Source organism: Musca domestica, unplaced genomic scaffold, assembly GCF_030504385.1.
Source record: "Musca domestica strain aabys unplaced genomic scaffold, Musca_domestica.polishedcontigs.V.1.1 6, whole genome shotgun sequence".
Lineage (NCBI taxonomy): Eukaryota > Metazoa > Arthropoda > Insecta > Diptera > Muscidae > Musca > Musca domestica.
Genome location: NW_026712363.1, coordinates 24,868,770 through 24,893,139, shown reverse-complemented (window position 1 = coordinate 24,893,139; position 24,370 = coordinate 24,868,770). Strand labels below are relative to the sequence as shown.

Below are 24,370 nucleotides of genomic sequence, written 5' to 3'. Positions count from 1 at the left end.
GGACTCAGCATCACCGCACTCAGCACGCGCCACCCAAGTTTGGTTACAGAATGAGGTGCCTCGCTTCATTTCCAGTGCACAATGGCCACCAAAATCTCCGAATACCAATCCGTTGGACTTTTTGTCTGGAGTAGTTTGGAAAGCAAGGTTGGCACTAAAAAATTCCAAAGTGTCGGTGACCGTCCAAGGCTGGCCCCGGAGTATCCGTTCTGCAGAGAATATTGCTGCTGTAGCCGAGGATGTCTTGGAAGCGCCGTCGACATCGACCAGACGACGTGCCACGCAAATGGGTATCAGTCGACGGTTGCTACAGCAAATTTCGGTACAAGATTTGACGATCTTTCCGTACAAAATCCAGATGGTGCATCGCTGTTAGCTCAAGCCTCCTTAATCAACCCCCAGAAGAAGTAATGATACCCATTTCCATCTTAGCGGGTACGTAAATAAGCAAAATTTAGGCTTCTGGGACACTGAACATCAGCGTGGATGTCCAGCCGAGGATGTCTTGGAAGCGCCGTCGACATCGACCAGACGACGTGCCACGCATATGAGTATCAGTCGACGGTTGTTGCAGCAAATTTCGGTACAAGATTTGAAGATATTTCCGTACAAAATCCAGATGGTGCATCGCTGTTAGCTCAAGCCTTCCTAAATCAACCCCCAGAAGAAGTATTGATACCCATTTCCATCTTAGAGGGTACGTAAATAAGCAAAATTTAGGCTTCTGGGACACTGAACATCAGCGTGTAACCAATGAAAAGCTATTACAGCCGCTCAAAGTCACTGTATGCTGTGCTGTTTTCGCTGGAGGAGTCAAGAGTTATAGATGGAAATAGTCATCAACACATATATGCAATAGAAACCACAGAAAAGCGATCGTAAAAAATACCAATGCAATAAAATTACAATTAAAATATAATACAAAGAGCTCTGATCAAATCGATTATTCGTCAGTTATTGTTTGGACGGCCTCGATGAGACCACATTTAAATTAAAAAAAAATTGCCTTAAAAACAATGAAAGTAATTATATCTCTATCCTATGCATTATTAATTTGTTCCTCGATGAGACCACATTTAAATTAAAAAAAAATTGCCTTAAAAACAATGAAAGTAATTATATCTCTATCCTATGCATTATTAATTTGTTCCATCCTATTTGGATGTGTTGAGATTTCTCATGCCCGACCACGCGAAGAAGTCATAGTTGGGGATAACTGTTGCAAATTTGGCTGCGGTGCCAACTGTCATGGTATGTTCCACGAAGTTATAAGTCTTTTCTTAATTCGAGAAAATATTGAATATTATTTTAGGTAAACCATAGGCTTTTCCATATTTGAGCTGATCATCATGCCGAGTCATTATCGAAAAATTTAATAAAATAATGTTATAAATTATGTAGAGCTCATGAGTCACGGGGTGCGGAAATAAATATCTATGAAAACATTTTGCTAACTAAAACGCATCCCAAGTGTAAATGAAAGAAAAGAAAGAACAACCTTATTCTTTGGATGTAGTTTCAATTCTCTATCCGGCTCGAAGGACCAATGTAATTTGAGGAAAGAGTCCAATCTACCTCTTCGATAGTCAACTCTATTCGGCTCGACTTGAGCAATGTTTAGTGAGAAAGGAATACAACCGGGGAAAGTGTCCAATCTACCTCTTCGATTGTCAACTCTATTCGGCTCGACTGGAGCAATGTTTAGTGAGAAAGGAATACAAACGCTTCGCTTGGGTGTAGATTCAATTCCAGTTCTTTTTTTAATTTAAAAATATGTTCCTTAAGTACTACTGAAACTAATCTAACTTAACCTAATCTTATTATCTATTCTATTATTCTTATCTATTCTGATATTTAATGGAGAACATTGCAGGGTTGCTTGTCATTTCATTCAAGTGGTCTTGTACATCTACTGAGCCCATCGATATATGTGCGTGTGCGGTTCATAACCTTTATTATCTGCTACATTATCGTATGCGTCAGCACACAAGATCACCGACTTCTTCGCGATATTGTGGCATTTTATAGCGGCTGGGTTAATATGTAATTTAAGAATATTTATTGTTTAGATCTACAAGGTTGCTCATATTCGAAGGACCCATCTGGCTACGCCATAACTTTTGACAGAGATGTTACATCGCTTAATGACATACCGCGTTTGAAGCGTCAGTCCAAGCAGATTTTTACCATGAACCAATACACGCCACGCGAGCGCTCTGAAATAGTCGAAATTTACATTCAACAGAAGAAGTCAATTGAGAAAACTCAACGAGCTTTTAAAACATTAACAAGTAAAAAAGCAGTAAGTTCGGCCGGGCCGAACTTTGAATACCCTCCACCATTTGGAACGAATTAGAAAGATTTTCAAAAAAATAAAATCCAATAAAAATTCTTTTAAAATCTTTAAAATATCTAATATAGGAAGGTGGATTTTCAGACAATTCTGATGAAAAATGTGGGTCAAATCATAAAATACCGAATATCGGGAGGTACCGTTATATGGGGGATATACGATATCGTGGACCTGTATAGACAATTCTCTCTCAGGGGGTGAAGTACTCACAAGGAACTACTTGTGTTGATTTTAAAACAATTCCATTGAAAAGCGTGGCTAATATCATCAAAATACCGAATATCAGAGGTTACAGTTATATGGGGGATATACGATATCGTGGACCTATATAGATACTTCATTTTGAGGAGGTAAAATGACCACAAGGGACTCCTTTTGTGGATTTTCAGACAATTCCGTTGAAAAATGTGGGTAAAATCATCAAAATACCAAATATCGGGGGTACCGTTATATGGGGGCTATACGATATTGTGGACCTATATAGATAATTCTCTGCCGAGGTATAAAGTACCCACAAGGAACTCCTTGTGTGGATTTTCAGACAATTCCGTTGAAAAATGTGGGTAAAATCATCAAAATACCGAATATCGGGGGTACCGTTGTATGGGGGCTATACGATATTGTGGACCTATATAGATAATTCTCTGCCGAGGTATAAAGTACCCACAAGGAACTTCTTATGTGGATTTTCAGACAATTTCGTTGAAAAATGTGGGTAAAATCATCAAAATACCGAATATCGGGGGGTACCGTTACATGGGGGCTATACGATATTGTAGACCTATATGGACAATTCTCTTCCTAGGTATAAAGTACCTACAAGGAACTCCTTGTGTGGATTTTCAGACAATTCCGTTGAAAAATGTGGGTAAAATCATCAAAATACCGAATATCGGGGGGTACCGTTATATGGGTGCTATACGATATTGTGGACCTATATGGACAATTCTCTGCCGAGGTATAAAGTACCCACAAGGAACTCTTTGTGTGGATTTTCAGACAATTCCGATGAAAAATGTGGGTCAAATCATAAAATACCGAATATCGGGAGGTACCGTTATATGGGGGATATACGATATCGTGGACCTGTATAGACAATTCTCTCTCAGGGGGTGAAGTACTCACAAGGAACTACTTGTGTGGATTTTCAGACAATTCCGTTGAAAAATGTGGGTAAAATCATCAAAATACCGAATATCGGGGGGTACCGTTACATGGGGGCTATATGATATCGTGGACCTATATGGACAATTCTCTGCCGAGGTATAAAGTACCCACAAGGAACTCCTTATGTGGTTTTTTAGACAATTCCGTTGAAAAATGTGGGTAAAATCATCAAAATACCGAATATCGGGGGGTACCGTTTCATGGGGGCTCCGTTGAAAAATGTGGGTAAAATCATCAAAATACCGAATATCGGGGGGTACCCTTACATGGGGGCTATACGATATCGTGGACCTATATAGACAATTCTCTGCCGAGGTATAAAGTACCCACAAGGAACTCCTTGTGTGTTTTTTCAGACAATTCCGTTGAAAAATGTGGGTAAAATCATCTAAATACCGAATATCGGGGGGTACCGTTATATGGGGGCTATACGATATCGTGGACCGATATAGCCCATCTTCGGACTTGACCTGCCTGCAGACAAAAGAGAGATCTGTGCAAAATTTTAGCTTCCTATCTTAATTCGTTTAGACTGTAGCGTGATTACAACAGACGGACAGACGGACGGACAGGGCTAAATCGTCTTAGAATTTTACGCTGATCAAGAATATATATACTTTGTTGGGTCTAAAATGATTATTTCGATGAGTTACAAACGGAATGACAAAGTTAATATACCCTCCATACCTTTTTTGGTGGAGGGTATAAAAAATGTGAGAAGTGCGCCTTCTAAGAACACCATTAAGCGTTTATACGAAAAATTTTCGACTGGTAAGGCTCTTTCTAATCCGAAGAGGCCATATAAAAGTCAACCAAGGCGATCGGCCGAGAATATCGCTGCCATACGAGCCAGTGTTGAGAGGTCCCCAAGAACATCTCAAAAACGCCGTTCTCAGCAGTTGGGCATGGCTCGGCCCACTTTACAACGGATTATTCGCATTGATTTGCATTTGTTCCCGTACAAAATTCAATTGATGCAAAGAATGTTGCCTGCGGACAAGCCTCGTCGATTGGAATGTGCCCAAAGAGTCATCGAAATGGCCGAAGATGAGCAATTTTGGAACAAAATTATCATGTCCGATGAAGCCCATTTCACATTGAATGGGACCGTAAATAAGCAAAATTGCCATTTGTACGCCACTGAAAATCCTCAGGAGATTCAAGAAATGCCTCTTCATGACGAAAAAGTCACAGTTTGGTGCGGCGTTAGTGCGAAAACGGTCCGTTGGGCCGTTTTTCTTCCAAAATGTAAATGGCCATGCTGTTACCATCAATCAGGAGCGTTATCGCGACATGATGACCAATTTTGTGATGCCAATTATTCGTCGAAAGCGTATGAGGCAATTCTGGTTTCAACAAGACGGCGCTCCACCGCACACAAGTCGCATAACAATCGATTTTCTGAAGAATTTGTTTCCGGGCCGTTTGATGTCGAAAAGTGGTGATTTGGACTGGCCACCGCGTTCGCCCGATTTGACGCCGCCTGACTTCTTCTTGTGGGGATCTTTGAAGTCAAAGGTTTACGTTAACAAGTCAAGGACCGTAAAAGAGCTCAAGGACAACATTCGTGAAGAAATAGCCGCTATTCCGGCCGAAATGTTGGCAAAAACGATGGAAAATGCAGCAAAAAGGGCACAATACGTCATCAACGCGTCACAGTGATCGAAAAATGGCTCGTGAGCTGAACATATCGCAATATTCCAATAAGCAAATATATCAAAATGACCTCGGGGTAAAGCCATTGAAATTCCAAAAAGTGCAAGAATTTACACCGCAACAAGAAGAAAATGGACTCAAAAGAGCCAAAGAGTTACTTCGCTTGGCCGAAAGTGCTGAACTGCCGAATTTGGTTTTCTCCGATGAGAAAACATTCGTTGTCCAGCAGTTTGTAAACAAACAATGCTTGCCAAAGAGGGCTAGCCATGGTGGTGGCGTGATGGTCGCTCTCCGCTCGTATTAATCGACCATGGCATCGAAATAAATGCCGAATATTATCGCGAAAATATTCTGGAGGGTATATTAAAGCCTTGGGCACGCAAACATTTTGGCCGCAGACCTTGGACATTCCATCAGGACTCAGCACCACCGTACTCAGCAAACGCCACCCAAGACTGCTTAGAAAATGAGGTTCCTCGCTTTATTTCCAGTGCGCAATGGCCACAAAAATCTCCGGATACCAATCCGTTGGACAATTGTGTCTGGTGCATTTTGGAAAGCAAGGTTGGCACTGAAAAATACCAATGTGTCGATCATCTCAAGCAAGCGCTTCCCCGGAAATGGGCCAAAATATCGCAGAGCAACATTCCGGCAGCGTGTGACGATTTCATTGGCCGTTTGAAGACCATAATTTGTGACAAAGATGACCAATTCGAACAAATCTAAACTTATTTTACAATTTGAAGCTATTTCCGACATTTTTGCTTTCATTCAATAAAATTAAAAAAAAAAATTATGGCAAAAAAAATCTCCAAACCACCCACTATCGTTGTTAATGATACACATTTAAGCCCTACAGTTGCTCTAAATGAAGACTTTAATCAACCGCTTTCTAATCAGTGAATTGTTGTTGCGCCACGTAAAACTGTATTTTTATCTAAGCTGCACCCAAATACTTCAACTGATGCTAATTCGTAACTACGTGAAATCTAAAATAACCGATTTGTCAGATACAGATATAAATGTATTCAAATTTAGTTCCTCTCAACGGCGTGAAATTTCCTCTTTTAAAATAAATGTACCCCCACAAAATATTAAATACTATTGTCAGTAACTCGTTTTGGCCTGATGGTGCCTTGGTGAAGGAATTTTTTTCAGAGAACGTACAAAAACCCCTAGATCTGTGAATATTCCAACAGTATCAAAAAACTATCTATATCTATACTATATCAGAATGTAAGAGGTCTGAACACTAAATTGAGTAATGTTTTCCTTAAAAGTGTATACTGTGAACATGAAACAATTGTTTTTAGTGATATTCTTGATACAGAAATATTTTCCGATAATTATCTAATTTTTCAGAAAGGATAGGTTGAATAAAAAAGGTGGTGGAGTTCTGATTGCAGTACACCACTTGATATTCTTGATACAGAAATATTTCCCAATAATTATCTAATTTTCAGATTCCTGCGGAAGCTGTCGATATTTTTGTCGACCCAAATAATGAATTTGTCTGTGCAAAGCTAATATTCTTTGGTAATACAATATATATCCTGCTCATATATTACACCCAATTCAGGGGTTGAAACTTACTTAAATCACGCTGGTCTTATTGCAAAAGTTTCCTCTTTTTTCTTACAGATAACTCTAGTTTGATTTGCATGGGTGATTTTAATCTTCCTAATGTTTCTTGGGTCTCGGTTGATAATAAATTAGATTATGTACCCTCCACTTACCCAGTTGTACTCGACGCTTTTTGGGATAAGATTTATGAACTTTGTCTATACCAAGTAAATTTTTTACTCAATTGTAAGGAATGACTCATAGATTTAATTTTCTCATCTTCCCTAAATATTTCGCTTTGTAGAAGTTCTTCATTTGTAATTCCTGACGATACATATCATCCAACGCTCCTTTTAAACCTTGAATTAAGGAACACTCTGTCCAATATTACCGTTATCAATACTTTATCTAGTAGGCGAATTTTTGCGAAGGCAAATATACCCCTACCACGCTCTCCCTTATCAGGTTCTATGTGGTGCATTAATGGCGACATTGATTCATGTGTTTCTAAATTTTATGAACAGCTCAATTTCGCTCTAATTAGCTCCGTACCAGAAAAAGCAGAATTGATTCTACAGCCAAACCATTCGGGTGTGCTCTTTTTTCATTCACATTTGGTCCTTCGAGCCGGATATATATATTACACCCTTTTACACGTTGATCTTATTGGAAAAATTTCCTCTTTTTTCTTACAGATAACTCTAATTTGATTTGCATGGGTGATTTTAATCTTCCTAATGTTTCTTGGGTCTCGGGTGATAATAGATTAGATTATGTACCCTCCACTTACCCAGTTGTACTCGATGCTTTTTGGGATAAGATTTATGAACGCTGTTTATACCAAGTAAATTTTATACTCAATGGTAAGGAACAACTCCTAGATTTAATTTTCCCATCTTCCTCAAAATATTTCGCTTTGTAGAAGTCCTCAATTTGTAATTCCTGAGCATACATATCATCTAACGCTCCTTTTAAACCTTGAATTAAGGAAAACTCTGTCCAATATTACCGTTATCAATACTTTATCTAGTAGGCGAAATTTTGCGAAGGCCAATATACCGCTCTCTCTTATCAGGTTGTATGTGGTGCATTAATGGCGACATTGATTCCTGTGTTTCTAAATTTTATGAACAGCTCAATTTCGCTCTAATTAGCTCCGTACCAGAAAAACCAGAATTGATTCTACAGCCAAACCATTCGGTTGTGCTCTCTTTTCATTCACATTTGGTTCTTCGAGCCGGATTGAGAATTGATTCTACAGCCAAACCATTCGGTTGTGCTCTCTTTTCATTCATATTTGGTCCTTCGAGCCGGAACGCAAATTGATTCTACAGCCAAACCATTTGGTTGTTTTTCTCCTCCCGTCGGCAAGTCCTTACTCGGAAGAAACAATTAGAGCTTTTACCTAATATGATGTAGCCAAGGAAGAGGAAAGGCTTAATGTCAAATCACAAATGACCGAATCAGCGACTCGAATTAAAAAAAAGATAAAAGTTGACCTAAATGTTGTTGATGATTCAAAACTGGAGCTTGAAGATTTGGTACAGTCCTTGCTCTTTAAACTTGAAAGAGACCTTGTGGCCCTGGGAGAAGAGTCTGGGATTGCGTCTGACAATGCTTTTGGATTTTAGGTTATGGTTTTGATTAGTTATTTATTTTTATGCCATAAGTTTCTACATAATTTATTACATTATTTGAGAAAAAAGAAATACACTTGCTGACAATGACCCAGCGTTGAAGATCTGCCCTAAAAAGTGTGAATGCGCCTTATTAACCTAAAATTATATTCAATATTTTCTTTAATTAAAAAAAGACTTATAACTTCATCGGACATACCATGACAGGCGATACCGCATGTAAATGTGCAACAGTTATATCTAACTATGCTTTCGGGTCTGGCACGCGAACTGATAACACATCCAGATAGGATAGTACAAAATAATAATACACTGGAGAGAGAACTGAATAATTTCATTGTTTTTCAGATAAATATTTGTTACTTAAATACGCGGTGAATTAAATGTGATCTCATCGAGGCCTACGCAACAACAACTGACTTCTTATCGATTGGATCAGTGTTCTTTGTAATTGAATTTATTTATGTCTCTGATTGAATTGGCAAATCTGTGGTTTTGTATTTTATATTTATGGCTATGACTACTTCCAGACCTCTGGAGGGCTGTGTGCAAAAGATATGCATCAAGTCCGTAACGAAGATTTCCAACTTGCCTGTCAGTGGGAGTCAACATTTAAGAAGAATCACAACTTTGGAGCTGTCTTCGAACAACACTATGCTAGAGAAGCACCTTTTCCAATATTTTGTCATAGTTTCTGTTTTGTTTGGATGTTTTATCGTACCATTTCTGTTTAAATGGGGTACTATAACAAAAACTCGCTCAAATTGTAAAGGGTTCCGCTGTGGAAATTGAAAAAGAGATGTATAGTAAATAAACAAATGAATTGTGAAAAAAAACATTTTCCCTCAGTTTTTTTTACAGGGTGGGATGAGAAAATTGCAATAAACTTCAGGCTGCTGTCATTTCTAAGCCACTCGTCAAACAGCTATGAAAATTATTCCAGTGACAGCTCATTATATGGTTTACAACCGAACAATAGCATTTTGGTGAGAACTTTTGAGAAAAAACGTTATTCGTGATGGATATCAAGCGTGATGGTCTGATTTCTTTATATTTGGCTGAAAAAGCACAAGTGGCTAGCGTTAGCGCACTCCAGCAGTAAAATGTGAATAAATCTTTTGTGTCTCATACCATCGCCCGTTACCGTCATACCGGTATCGTAGCTCGACGTCAAGGTAGTGGACGGAAGAAAACAGCAACATCAGCGAAATGGTTCGAAAAGTAAAGAAACGACTTAATCGAAACCCGCGTCGCAGTGGCCGAAAAATGGCTCGTGAGCTAAACATATCGCAATATTCCATTCGGCAAATATTGAAAAATGAGCTCGGGTTAAAGCCTCCGGCCGATTATCGGAAGCATAGCTGGATGCTACCGGACGCGTCCACAGGTTGCGGATCGTAAGACGTCCAACAGATATATTAGGCAGCTGCGAATAAATAAGCAGTCGCGGACAACTCAGCGGTACCGGGGGGTGAGTCTCGGAACAAATATCCGAGTGCCCATGATCCCTGGTTCGACGAGACGAACAACTGGCGCCTCAAACTATCAAGTGATCGGTGTTGGTCTACCGAAGATTAAGACCCCTTAACGCTGGGGTTTTACGTAAACCGTGCCCATCAGTGCTTCTCGGTTTGCAGTCAGGGTACCGACTGTTGGATTACCTGGTCACCGCAGTATCTGGTTTTCGCGAGGGGGCCTGGTCATCAAAGTATCTATGGATACAGATGGCGAGGAGTACCTTCAAGCTCGTGGGGGAAAATTGCACTTCGGCGACGGCTGGATCCGTTTTCGGGTAACGCCGTGGCATTAGGAAGAAGAAAACAGCAGCTACTTAGCATCATGCAGATTAATCTGCATCACTGCACGAAAGCTGAAGTAGACATAGCTCTGGTTCAGGAACCCTGTATATACAATAATAGGGTAACTGGACTAGGGAGTGGACAGTACGACTCTTACGCGATAATGGTGATAAGGTAAGGACGTGTATTGTTGCCAAAAAGAGTTTAAATCTTATCTTCCTTAGCAACTACAGTGGAGGAGACATTACGTTCTCATTTTCGTCTCACTCTACCTACCGTACGAGCGACCTGACCCACCTGGCCACGAAGTAGAGGAGCTGCTCAAAGATCTGGCTGACAAAGGGCATACAATTATAGGTTGTAGGCACATCACTTCCAATGGGGCAGCAACAATACCAATGTCAGAAGTGAGTCCATTTTTGATTATGTTCTGAAATATAATCCAACCGGACTCAGCACCATCGCACTCAGCACACGCCACCCAAGAATGGTTACAAAATTAGGTTCCTCACTTCATTTCTATAAAGCAGAGTTCACAACAAAGCCCTTTTAATGAACACAATTGTCGATGTCAACTGTTTTGTAGAGCAAAGAATGCTTCCGCATGCGATGAAGAAGCGTCAGAGGATACGAGAAGCGGGTTGCCAAGACATCTCTTCAAGAAGGCCAAAGGCGATTATTCCGCAAAATTTGATTAGTCTTATCCCTTAGATTCGAAGAATGCGGAACAATTTTTGAAGCGTCAGAAGAGAGGAGGAGCAGTTCTGCCAAGACATCTCTTCAAGAAGGCCAAAGACGATTATTGCGCAAAATTATGTGAAACAATTCAATTAAGAAGTGGCAGAGAAAAAGAGAAGTATGGCTTCAAAGAAGGCCAAGACGATTGTTCCTCATAATTAGATTCGAAGAATGCGGAACAATGCGATGAAGAAGCGTCAGAGGAGCGGGTTGCCAAGACATCTCTTCAAGAAGATCAAGATGATTATTCCTTCGATTCGAAGAATGCGGAACAATGCGATAAAGAAGTGTCAGAGGAAAAGAGGAGCAATGTTGCCAACAAAGTATGGCTTCAAAGAAGGCCAAGACGATTATTCCGCAAATGATTGATAATTTTATTCGAATTATGTGGAAGGCAATGCAATGAAGAAACGGCAGAGGATAAGAGGAGTATTATAGCAAAGATATCTTTTCAAACAGGCCAACACGATTTTTTTTTCACAAAAATTTATTTGTCTTATCCCTAAGATTCGCAAGAGAGCGGAACAATGCGACTAAGAAGCGTCAGATGCCAGGAGGAGCAGTTCTGCCAAGATATCGCTTCAAGAAGGCAAATACGATTATTGCGCAAAATTATGTGAAACAATTCAATTAAGGAGTGGCAGAGAAGTATGGCTTCAAAGAAGGCCAAGACGATTGTTCCTCAAAATTAGATTCGAAGAATGCGGAACAATGCGATGAAGAAGCGTCAGAGGATACGAGGAGCGGGTTGCCAAGATATCTCTTCAAGAAGATCAAGATGATTATTCCTTCGATTCGAAGAATGCGGAACAATGCGATGAAGAAGTGTCAGAGGAACAGAGGAGCAATGTTGCCAACATATCTCTTCAAGAAGGCCAAGACGATTATTCCGCAAAATTAGATTCGAAGAATGCGGAACAATGCGATGAAGAAGCGTCAGAGAATACGAGGAGTGGGTTGCCAAGACATCTCTTCAAGAAGATCAAGATGATTATTCCTTCGATTCGAAGAATGCGGAACAATGCGATGAAGAAGTGTCAGAGGAAAAGAGGAACAATGTTGCCAACATATCTCTTCAAGAAGGCCAAGACGATTATTCCGCAAAATTTGATAATTTTATTCGAATTATGTGGAATGCAATGCAATGAAGAAACGGCAGAGGATAAGAGGAGTATAATTGCAAAGACATCTTTTCAAACAGGCCAACACGTTTTTTTCACAAAAATTGTATTTGTCTTATACCTAAGATTCGCAAGAGTGCGGAACAATGCGTCTAAGAAGCGTCAGATGCCAGGAGGAGCAGTTCTGCCAAGATATCTCTTCAAGAAGGCAAATACGATTATTCCGCAATATTTGATTGATCTTATCCCATTTATTCAAATTATGTGGAACAATGCGATGAAGAAGTGTCAGAAGATCAAGATGATTGTTTCTTCGATTCGAAGAATGAAAGAAAAGTGCCTCATCGAAATAAAAGTTTAGACACTAGGTCTCCTTGGACCAAATCCGTTTCAGGATATTTGGAATGGATCAAGCGATGTCCGTCTATCCGTCTCTCTGGCTGGCTGGTGCGCATGATAACTCTCGAAGGGAGTATCCGATTTGGTTTAAACTTACCACAGAAAGGATCATCCGATTTTGCTTTAACTTTGCGAATCCTAATATTTGCATCAGTGCTAGGTCCGGTGGGAAAATGGCCAATATCGGTCCACTCCATCAAGTGCCTCCCCACACAAATGGTCAAAATTTTGAATAATTATAACTCTTTTAAAATGTGATGAAAGAGTTCGATTGTCTTCAAATTACACACATCCTAATAATTTTCATTAAACTAAGGTCTGGTGTAAATATGGGATATACCGGTCTACTCCTTCTGGTACCTCCCCCACAAAAGGGTCAAAATTTTGAATATCCATGAAGCTCATATAAAGCGAAATTAACATCCGATTCCATTCAGCAGTGGTACATCTCAATATTTCCGTCAATATTCCGTTTGCTATAAAGAATGTAGAGATCGGACCATTCCTTGTGGTACCTCCCCCACAAAGGGTCAAAGTTTTGAAAAACCAAAAACTTTAAAAAATCCGAAATAAGTATTCGGTTCTCTTCATATTTCATACATAACAATATTTTTATCAACCCAAGGTCTGGTGTAAAGATGGGATATACCGGTGTACTCCTTCTGGTAACTCCCCCACAAAAGGGTCAAAATTTTGAATATCCATGAAGCTCATATAAAACGAAATTAGCATCCAATTCCATTCAGTCATGGTACATCTCAATATTTTCAAGATCTGTTATAAAGATTGTAGGAATCGGACGATTTCTTCTGGTACGTCAGGTTTCATAATTTTGAAAAACTAAACACTCAAAGAATGAGAAATAAAAACTTTTTACCTTTTCTATTTCAAAATTTCCCTGGGTCATAACTGACCCGCCAAAAGCTTTCAACGCCATGACACCACAGTTGCATCTCAACACTTCAGCAATGACATTAGCTAAGCTCTCAACGAAAAGCTTTCATTTATCTCTATATACATATGTACGTAGATAAACAATACTTTGCGCATGTCTACTACAGATGTTGGTGGCAAAGACAAACAACAACAACAAAAAGGAAACAGGCAAAAGGTAAAACACATTAACCTACTACCGCTTTACTGAGCGCGAGAATGACATAGAGTAAAAGTAATATTTGCCTTATATTTTTTAAAGAGCAGAGAGAGAGAGAGAGAATTACATATAGAGAGAGGAAGTACGACAGCTTGATGTGGGAGAGCCGTTAGAAGGAAATGAGCCGTGAAAGAAACATGATTATGAGGACCTGCGACAATTGCATACAAATTGCGAAACGATTGGTTACAGTATCGAATTGAAAGTGAACTTAAAAACAACGTCGAAAATCCTACTCTCTCCTGTGTGTGAAGCAAGGAATTCTGAAAGTGAATAGCAAAAAAAAAGGTTAACTTTAACGGTTATCAAAAAGTGAAATATTTTCTATTGGGTATTTTTTTTCGTTTGAAACACAAATGAATAATTAAAAAGATAGAAAAATTTAATGGAAAATAGATTGAAATTTTATGGGAAATAAAAAAAATATTTAAAATTTATAAATTAATTCAAAAAAAAAAAAAAAAAAAATTTATTAAGAAAATCTAGCACAAAAATGTTTAATAAATAAGCCATTCAAAAGAAAATTGTGTGTATATAAGATGTTTCCAAGTAGCAAATAGAGTTCAAAGTGTTAAAACAACAACGACAGCAGATTCACATAAAATCCCTCACTCACCAGAATTTCTATATATCATTTAAAAAGCAAAAAAAAAGATGTTCATTAAAAATACCAGCCCCTTGTTAGGAGGCCCATAAGTTATTGTGTAATAATTTCGGATACTTAGATGCAATCCAAAAATAAATAAAACAGAAGAGAAAAAAAATCAGACCTTAAAGATTTCATCTTAGGCCAGATACCACCAACTACAGAGGGAGAAAAACGAAACCAAAAAACAAATACAAATACAAAAAATAATCAGTAGCCAAATAAGCAAAGGACCACCACACCACAAGGAACAAGAAATAGAAGTTAAAGAAGTTTTGCGAAAAAAAACCAAATAAAAACGCAACAACATCGTGAAAAGCCGTAACCCACATTTTTCTGCCACCACTCAAAGGTAATAAGATTTTCTCTCATTTTCAAAAATACCAGAGCAGAGAAAGAGAGCGAGTTTTTATGTGTGTGTGTGTCTTTCTAAAGCATATAATTCTTGTATTTATATATCTGGAGCAAAAAAAGGAGAATTATAAAAAAAAAAAATATTTAGTAAACTAAACACTGAATATGCGGGGCTGAAATGTCCTGGACTTTGGAAATATTCAACTGGGGAATCTTCGCTGGCATTCAAAATCTGGAATAACATAATAGCATCTCACTCGCTCGGCTTATATACAAGTTTCTGAGAAGTGTTTATGTTAGTACTAAGGCCGGGCCGAACTTTGTATAAACCTCCACCATTTGAAACGAAATTGACAATTTTCAAAAAAAAAAAAAAAAAATAAATAAATAAATAAAAATAATAATAATAATAATAATAATTATAATAATAATAATAATAATAATAATAATAATAATAATAATAATAATAATAATAATAATAATAATAATAATAATAATAATAATAATAATAATAATAATAAAAATAAAATAAAAACCGTTAAAAATCCTGTTAAAATCTTCAAAACTCCGAATGTAGCCGTTATATTAGGGTCTATACAATTATGTGGACCTGCATAGGTAACATTGGTCATCAGCCATTACAATATTCAAATGTGAAACATGAAAAAAAAAACAAGTTAAAAAGCAGTAATTTCGGCCGGGCCGAACTTTGAATACCCTTCAACAATTGGAACGAATTTGAAAAATTTCAAAAAATAAAATCCCTAAAAAATTCTGTTAAAATTTTAAAAAAGACCAAATATAGCCGTTAAATTGGGGTCTATACGACATGGACCTACAGAGGCATTGTTTGTCAGCCATTACTATATTCAAATTCGAAACTTGAAATAAACGGTGAACAATGTAGCTAAAATCATCAAAATATCGTATATAGGAAGGTATCGTTATATTGGAGCTGTGCAAAGACCTAGACAGTTTTCTGTCACAGGCTGTAGCATCCACTACGAACTTCAAATACGACATCTCAAACAATTTCGGTGGGTAGGGAGGTACCGTTATATGGGGGCTATACCGAAACGCGGACCCGCACAGATAATTTTCTGTCACAGGCCGAGGTTTCCCTTACGAACTTCAAATACCAATTTTGAAATAATCCCGGTGAATAATGCCGCTACAATCTTCAAAATACCGAATATATGGATAGGTACCATCATATGGGGGCTATACCAAAACGTGGACCTACATGGCCTACATTCAATACCAAAAGTCCTGTAGGCATAATATACATTTGAGTAAAATTGTATCAACCTACTTCATTTCGTTCGGAGGCTACAGTGATTTCCGCAGACGGACGGACATCGCTAAATCGACATAGCATATTATGCTGATCAAGAATATACAGGGTGAGATAAAAAAAAAACTGCAACAAAGGCAAACGCCATAATTTTTACATTTTTTTTTAATGTCGGAAATAACATCAAATTTTAGAATAAGTTTAGATTTGTTCGAATTGGTCACCTTTTGCATGAATTATGGCCTTCAAACGGCCAATGAGACCGTCGCACGCTGCCCGAATGTTGCTCTGCGGTATTTTGGCCCATTCCCGGCGAAGCGCTTGCTTGAGGTGATCGATATATTGGATTTTTTTAGTGCCAACCTTGTTTCCCAAAATACTCCAGACACAATAATCCAACGGATTGGCATTTGGAAATTTTGGTGGCCATTGTGCACTGGAAATGAAGCGAGGAACCTCATTTTGTAACCATTCTTGGGTGGCGCGTGCTGCAGGGCGATGGTGCTGAGTCCTGTTGGAATGTCCAAGGTGTGCGGCCAAAATGTTTGAGAGCCTAAGGCTTTAATACACCCTCCAGAATATTTTCGTAATTATATTTGGCATTTATTTATTAACACGAGCGGAGAGCGCCCATCAGCTGTTATGGCGGCCCACACTATCAGCTTGACTGGTACTTGAGTTCTGGTGGCCAACGGAAGGTGCACATTTTTAGCTGATCTCTGTGGCAAGTAAACACGATCATTTTGTTTGTTCAAAAACTGCTGGACAACGAATGTTTTCTCATCGGAGAAACCCAAATTCGGCAGTTCACCACTTTCGGCCAAGTGAAGCAATTCTTCAGCTCTTTTGAGTCTATTTTCTTTCTGTTGGGGTGTAAGTTCTTTCACTTTTTGGAATTTCAATGGCTTTACCCCGAGCTCATTTTTCGATATTTCCGAATGGAATATTGCGATATGTTCAGCTCACGAACCATTTTTCGGCCACTGCGACGCGGGTTTCGATCAAGTCGCTTCTTTACTTTTCGAACCATTTCTGTCGATGTTGCTGTTTTCTTCCGTCCACTTCCTAGACACCCTGTTAAGCTACCAGTATTACGCTAACGAGCGATGATAGGAGACACAAAAGATTTATTCACATTTAAATGCTGGAGTGCCCGAACGATAGCCACTTGTGGTTTTACCGTCAAATATAGAGTAATCACACTTCCACGCTTGAATTCAATCACGAATAACTTTTTTTCTGGAAAATTCTCACAGAAATGCTATTGATCGCTTGTAAACAATATAATGAGCTGTCATTGGAATAATTTTAACAGCTGTCGGACTAGTGCCTTAGAAATGACAGCAGTCTGAATTTGGTTCCAGTTTTTTTCATTTCACCCTGTACATATACTTCCTTAGGTCTAAAGTTATTATTTCGATGATTTAGAAATGGTATGACGAACTTAATGTACCCTCCATACTATGTATGGTGGAGGGTGTAAAAATGTATTAAATTTTTCCTCAATTGCTGTGGGAACTACTATTACGGACCATGCTTGTCAGTCCTTATCCATTCGCTCTCCATGCACTACGTGGATCGTTAAGCCTCAAACTTTTCATCCCATCACATCGTTATTTATGTGTATGTGAGCGGTAGTTATTTTTTGAGTTAGTTGTTTTCTACACTCCCACGAAATGAAGTAGCTGAAATATACGGCAAGGCATAAAAAGGATTTAAATCAAGAAAACAACAACAACAGCAGCAGCAGAAGCAGGAAGGCAAGCCAGTGATTTAAAGCAAAAAAAAAAAAATTGTGAACGAAATGCACACCCCCACACTAATTTTCATTTCATTGCCCCGCTCTCTCTCTCCCTCCTGCTGCTCAAGATTGCAGTTTAAGAAAAGCAACAAAAAAAAAAACCCAAAGCTGGCAAGACCAATTAGAAATAATTAGTTCATACACATCAACGGCGTCTGTGGCAGCAAACTAACATCGTTGAGCTACTCGAAAGACCTCCGCTGCAGTGGCTTTTTTCGCCAGGGCATTGAGTAGGCTACCCGCTACCCACACATACTGGGAGGTCAGGAAAAGAAAATAGAAAAAACGTGATGAACAAATTGGAAAAAATTGCATAAAAATTCCAAAGTCAGCACAATTTAATGTGTGGCTTGGTTTTCTTTTCTTTTTTTTTTTTTGGTCGAAGAGGCTTGAAGTACCCTAAATGGTTTTCGAAGAAAGACGCTACATAAATGGGTTCGCAGCGATTCCTATGGGCTTTAGTCGTTTTCAGGGGTTCTGTGGTTGGAAAAAAAAAATAAAACCAGTAAAGAAAGTCTTAAAGTCGGGAGGGGCCGACTTTATGATACCCTACACCACTTTGCTAATTTAGTAGAGCCCCGCATAACAATTAAAAGTGTTTATGGGAGAATTCAATCATACACGCCACGATTATAATTATAATTTAAAGTTCAAAAGACTAAATATGCCGAAACATTCGTATCTTTTAAATTCGGACTTGTTTTGCCCCTTTTGATATATATGGGAGCTATATCCAAATCGGAACCGATCTCGATAAAATTTGGCAAATATATTTCTGAGCTATATTTGATATATTTCCTCGAATATCGTTGTTACGCAGTGCATATTACGGCTGTGGGTAACAAATATAACAAATCGGATGAACAATATATATGGGAGCTATGACTATATCTGAACCGATCTTCATCAAATTTGACATACTAGCTTCTAGACTCAATTCGGTCGTAAGTGTCAAATTTCATCCCATTTGGGCAAATATTAGACGTTTGGTGCACAATAAAAAGGTAAATCGGACGAAGTTATATATGGGAGATATATTCAAATCCGAACCGATTTTGATGAAATTTAGTAAAGGTATTTCTGAGCTATATTTGATATATTTCCCTGAATATCGTTGTTACGGAGTGCATATTACGGCTGTAGGTAACAAATATAACAGATCGGATGAACATTATATATGGGAGCTATAGCTATATCTGAACCGATCTTCATCAAATTTAAGATATAATATAAGATATATTCAAATCCGAACCGATCTCGATAAAATTTAGCAAAAGTATTTGTGAGCTGTATTTAATATATTTCCCCAAATATTGTTATTAAAGAGTGCATATTACGGATGCGGAGGACAACAATAATAAATCGGATGAACAATATATATGGGAGCTATAGCTATATCTGAACCAATTTCGATCAAATTTGGCATACTTATTTTCAGGCCTAATTTGGTTGTATGTGCAAAATTCCATACTATTCCGGCTGATATTACACGTTTGGTGCACAATAAACGGCAAATCGGACGAAGCTATATATATATGGGAGCTATATCTAAATTTTTACCGCTTATCTCCAATTTCAATAGGGTTCGTATTTGGGTCAAACAAATGATTTGTGCAAAATTTCATCTGGATAGGGCAATAAATGCGAACTGAACTTTGTTTACAAAAACATGGACAGACGGACGGAGGGACGGACATGCATAAATCGACTCAGAATGTGATTCTATGCAGATCATCAAAAGGAACTATGGGTCTATCTCGTTTCCTTTTGCCTGTTACAAACAAATGCACAAAGACTTAATACCCTGACCACTTTGTGGTGTAGGGTATAAAAAGCTACTTTAAATCTGAAAGTCTATCATAGGACATTTGTCTGTAGAAGATTCTGAAGAAGTCTTTCATTAATTTATTCATCTACTCATTTCCAAAATCAACCTCTGCCGAAAGGTTTTCATCCCACGAGCGCCCATAAAAGGTCTTCTAGATGTTTTCCATCTCCATTATTGCATTTCCTTAGAAGATAAACAAACCCTTTTCTAGACATAGTCGACCTACAGTAGGGCACTACTATTGTAAATTGTTAAAAATATGGAGAGCACCAAAAAAAAAAAAAAAAACAAAGAATTAGGCCGTGCTTAACCTTTAATCGCTGGCAAAGAGTGAGCGAAACTAAGGCAGCTGGTCTGGGTCGATGGTGCATCATTAATGCAATGGCAACAATAACGAACGAAGAACAACCCAAGCATAGCTCACATTAAAAGAAATAAAACAAAAAAGATTTCTCTTGCATACTTTGAGGCGTATGAGTGTCATCAATACGTATACGTACCATAGGCCTTTTTATGCCCTCTATCATAGTATGGAGGGTATATTTAGTTTGTCATTCCATTTGTAACAGCTCGAAATATACATTTTCAGACCCTACAAAGTGTATATATTCTTGATCAGCATAAAATTCGATGTCGATTTTGCGATGCCCCGCCATCTGTGGAAATCACTCTAGCTTCCGAACGAAATGAAGTAGGTTGATAAAATTTTACTCAACTGTGTATAATGTCAGCAGGACTTTTGGTATTGAAAATGGGCCATGCAGGTCCACGTTTTGGTATAGCCACCATATAGGGGTACCTCCCGATATTCGGTATTTTGATGATTTTAGCGACATTATTAACCGGAATTGTTTCAAATTTGATATTAGAAATTCGTAATGGTTACTAAAGCCTATGACAGAAAATTGTCTGTGCAGATCCACGTCCTCGTATAGCCCCCATATAGGGGTACCTCCCGATATTCGGTATTTTGATGATTTTAGCGACATTATTTACCGGAATTGGTATTTGAAGTTTATAGTAGATACTACAATCTATGACAAAAAATTGTCTGGTCCAGGTCCACATCTTCATATGGCCCTTATAAAGCGGTACCTCCCTATATTCGCTATTGTGATGATGCAGGTCCACGTCGTCGTATAGACCCTAATATAACAGCTACATTGGGTATTTTTAAGATTTTAACAGGATTTTTAACGTATTTTTTTTTTTTTTTTTGAAAATTGCCAAATTCATTCCAAATGGTGGAGGGTATTCAAAGTTGTAGTTCAAAAACCCTTCGTCGTGGGAAAACTTCTGTTCAGCCGGGAATTATAGAATGCCTTTCTTCCATTCAGCCGGAGCTGAATAGACAAACTTCTATTCAGCCCCGGCTAAAATCCCGTTAGGAAAACTTTTCTTCCTATGGGGAAGACTCCTATTCAGCCCCGGCTGAATAGAGGCTTTCCCCATAGGAAGAGTGCCATTCAGCCCCGACTGAATAGAGGCTTTCCTTATAGGAAGACTCCTATTCAAACCCGGCTGAGTAGAGGCTTTCCTCATAGGAATAGAGTAGAGACTTTCCTCTGGCTGAATAGAGGATTTCCCCCAAGGAAGACTCCTATTCAGCCCTGGCCGAATAGAGCATTTCCCCCAAGGAAGACTCCTATTCAGCCCCGGCTGAATAGAGGCTTTCCCCATAGGAAGACTCCTATTCAGTCCCGGCTGAATAGAGGCTTTCCCCATAGGAAGACTCCTATTCAGCCCCGGCTGAATAGAGGCTTTCCTCATAGGAAAACTCCTATTCAGCACCGGCTGAATAGAGGCTTTCCCATAGGAAGACTCCCATTCAGGCCCAGCTGAATAGAGGCTTTCCCCATGGGAAGACTCCTATTGAGCCCCGGCTAAATAGAGGCTTTCCTCATAGGAAGGCTCCTATTCAGCCCCGGCTGAACAGAGGCTTTTCCATAGGGAAAACTCCTATTCAGCCACGGCTGAATAGAGGCTTTTCCATTGGGAAAACCCAAAATCTGGCCCGGCTGAATAGAGGCTTTCCCCATGGAAAACTTTTATTCATCCGGGGTTTTTCCACTAGGAGAAGTTCTATTCAGCCTCCAAGAAAGACCTCTTGTTAAGATTTTTCCCAAAGCGAACCACTGTACCCCCATGACCTCTAAGATTTGTCTTTTAGAGGCACTTCCGCAGAAGTGAAAATACAAGCAACTTTAGGTTTCCTCAATTAGCTACTAGCCAGTAAAAAATCCATGGGAAAAATATCTGCACCCGCAAACAATAACGGAATTTAAAACATTACCCTTTTCTCCATAGCATACTGCAAGGCGTTTGAGCATTGTCATAACTCATTCGTACTATTGCTCCATAAAATATTTGTTTTCATGATTTCGCCTTTAACGGCATTCGTTTATTTCCTCTGCAGTTTTGCTGTGTGCTCTCATTTAAATGTGTGGCTGTTTGCTTTTTTTGTGAGCAACTCTCCCACAGCTCTCCCACATCATTTTTCTCTGTGGGTGTGTGTGGTTGAGATTCTCAATCACTCACCTAGCCTCGGGTTGTTTGAGAATAAAAAAGAACGTTTTATTCTGTTGCTGCATCTTCAAAGTTGTTGTTTTGTTTATATACTTTCTCTTCTCCCTCTCCCCTCTCTCGCGTACTTTATGCCTCTATTTCATAGTAAATAACAAAAAGATATATATTTTTTGTTATGTTGCTTCAATTCCTGGAAGTTTCTCAAAAAGGGCTATGGTAATTTATTATTTTATCAAAATGAAGTATTACTGGCTCTTTGGTTGTTAACTTTAAAAATAATGTTTGCTTATTTTTCTGTGGAATTTGATGCCAGCTTCGAAGAAGTCAAAGTGGTGGTGGGACGGAGGAGGATTTTTAATTCAATTTCAATTCAATTTATTTGTGAGACCTAATCTAGAATTTCTATGAATATATTTCCCAGCATGTTTTGACAGCAATAATAGTAGATTTATTTATGGAGAATCCATAAATCCAAGGGACATAATGGTGGATTTTATGCAAGAATGTTTGTTCAGGAGCCATAATCCTTGATTTTCTCCACAACATTTTTTAAGGACAAAATCGATGATTTTTCAAAAAAATTTCTTTTAGGATAATTGTAAAATTTTGAAAAATGTTTTATCAAAGGACAGAATCCTTGATATTTGCAGCATAATTTTTTAAAGGACATATATTGAATTTCCTCAAGAATATTTGTTCAAAGGACATACATAGTGGAGAAAATTTCTTAAAAATTGAAAAAAAAATATATTTAAAGGACATTATTACAGATTTATTCAATAACATTTGTTCAAAGGACATAATCGTGAATTTTTCAAGAGTATTTGTCCAATGACATTATTGTGATTTTTTGATCGGAAATTTTGTTGAGAGGTCTTAGTAACTTTTGCCAAAGAACATGATAGTGGTTTTCTTTCATAAAATTTGTTCAAAGGACATCATCGTAAATTAATCCAGGATAATCGTGTATTTCTTAAAGGTTAATCGTCCATATTTTAAGAATGTTTCTTAAAGGATTGGGGTGATTAAAAAAAACAATTAAAAAGCTGTAAGTTCGGTCGGGCCGATATTTAAATACCATCCACCATTTCGAACGATTTTGGCAATTTCTGACAATTTTCTGTCATGGGCTGTAGTATCCATTACGAACTTCAAATACCAAATTTGAAGCAATTCCGTTGTAGAATGTCGCTAAAATCATCAAAATTCCGAGTATCGGGTGGTACCATTATATGGGGGCTATACGAAGACATGAACCTGCACAGACAATTTCCTGTCATAGGCTGCAGTACCCATTACGAACTTCAAATACCAAATTTGAAGCAAGTCCGATAAAAAATGTTGCTAAAATCATCAAAGAACGAATATCGGGAGGTGCCGTTATATGGGGGCTATACAAAGACGTGGAGCTGCACAGACAATTTTCTGTCTTAGGCTGTAGCATCCATTACGAACTTCAAATCCCAAATTTGAAACATTTCCGGTGAATAATGCCGCTAAAATCATCAAAATACCGAACATAGGGAGGTGCGCTTATATGGGGGCTATACGAAGATATGGACCTGCACATACAATTTTCTGTCTTAGGCTGTAGTATCAATTGCGAATTTCGAATGCCTAATTTCAAACAATTCCGGTGAATAACGTCGCTAAAATCATCAAAATACCGAATATTAGGAGGTGCGGTTATATGGGGGCTATACGAAGATGTGGACCTGCATAGACAATTTTCCGTCTTAGGCTGTAGTATCCATATTAAACTTTAAACACCAAATTTGAAACAATTCCGATGAATAATGTCCCTAAAATCATCAAAATACCGAATATGGGGAGGTGCGGTTATATGAGGGCTATACGAAGACGTGGACCTGCACAGACAATTTTCTGTCTTGGGTTGTAGTATTCATTTTGAACTTCAAATACCAAATTTGAAACAATTCCGGTGAATAATGTCGCCAAAATCATCAAAATGCCGAATATCGGGAGATACCCTTATATGGGGGCTATAAGAAGAGGTTGACCCGCAGAGACAATTTTCTGTCATAGATTTTAGTATCCATTAGGAACTTGAAATACCAGATTTGAAACAATTCCGGTGCATAATGTCGCTAAAATCATCAAAATGCCGAATATCGGGAGGTACCCTTATATGGGGGCTATACGAAGACATGGACCTGCACAAACTATTTTCTGTCTGAGGCTTTAGTATCCATTACGAACTTCAAATACCAAATTTGAAACAATTCCCTTTAATTATTTCGCTAAAATCATCAAAGTACCGAACATAGGGAGGTGCGCTTATATGGGGGCTATACGAAGATGTGGACCTGCACAT

At 38.4% G+C, this 24,370-nt stretch overlaps 1 protein-coding gene and 2 long non-coding RNA genes across 7 annotated transcripts in view; 2 read left to right on the top strand and 1 right to left on the bottom strand.

Moving 5' to 3' along the window:
* Nucleotides 1–955: 955 nt before the first annotated feature.
* Nucleotides 956–2,392, top strand: LOC109612452 (uncharacterized). Its single transcript, XR_002194528.2, has 2 exons — nucleotides 956–1,251; nucleotides 1,313–2,392. It is a non-coding gene; the product is annotated as an uncharacterized LOC109612452 (long non-coding RNA).
* Nucleotides 2,393–8,371: 5,979 nt separating this feature from the next.
* LOC109612451 (uncharacterized) lies at nucleotides 8,372–10,035 on the bottom strand. Its single transcript, XR_002194527.2, has 2 exons — nucleotides 8,576–10,035; nucleotides 8,372–8,514 (listed from the first exon to the last, which is right to left on the bottom strand). It is a non-coding gene; the product is annotated as an uncharacterized LOC109612451 (long non-coding RNA).
* A 3,637-nt stretch (nucleotides 10,036–13,672) lies between these two features.
* The window catches only part of LOC101890770 (uncharacterized), a 135,181-nt gene continuing 124,483 nt past the window's right edge, over nucleotides 13,673–24,370 (top strand). For 2 of the 5 annotated variants that reach the window (XM_059129142.1, XM_059129141.1), the window contains exon 1: nucleotides 14,022–14,584. The gene's annotated coding sequence lies outside the window, so the exon portion shown is untranslated. Of the gene's footprint in view, nucleotides 14,585–24,370 lie in introns of all 5 variants that reach the window. The other 3 variants (XM_059129145.1, XM_059129143.1, XM_059129144.1) reach the window with 2 other exon arrangements.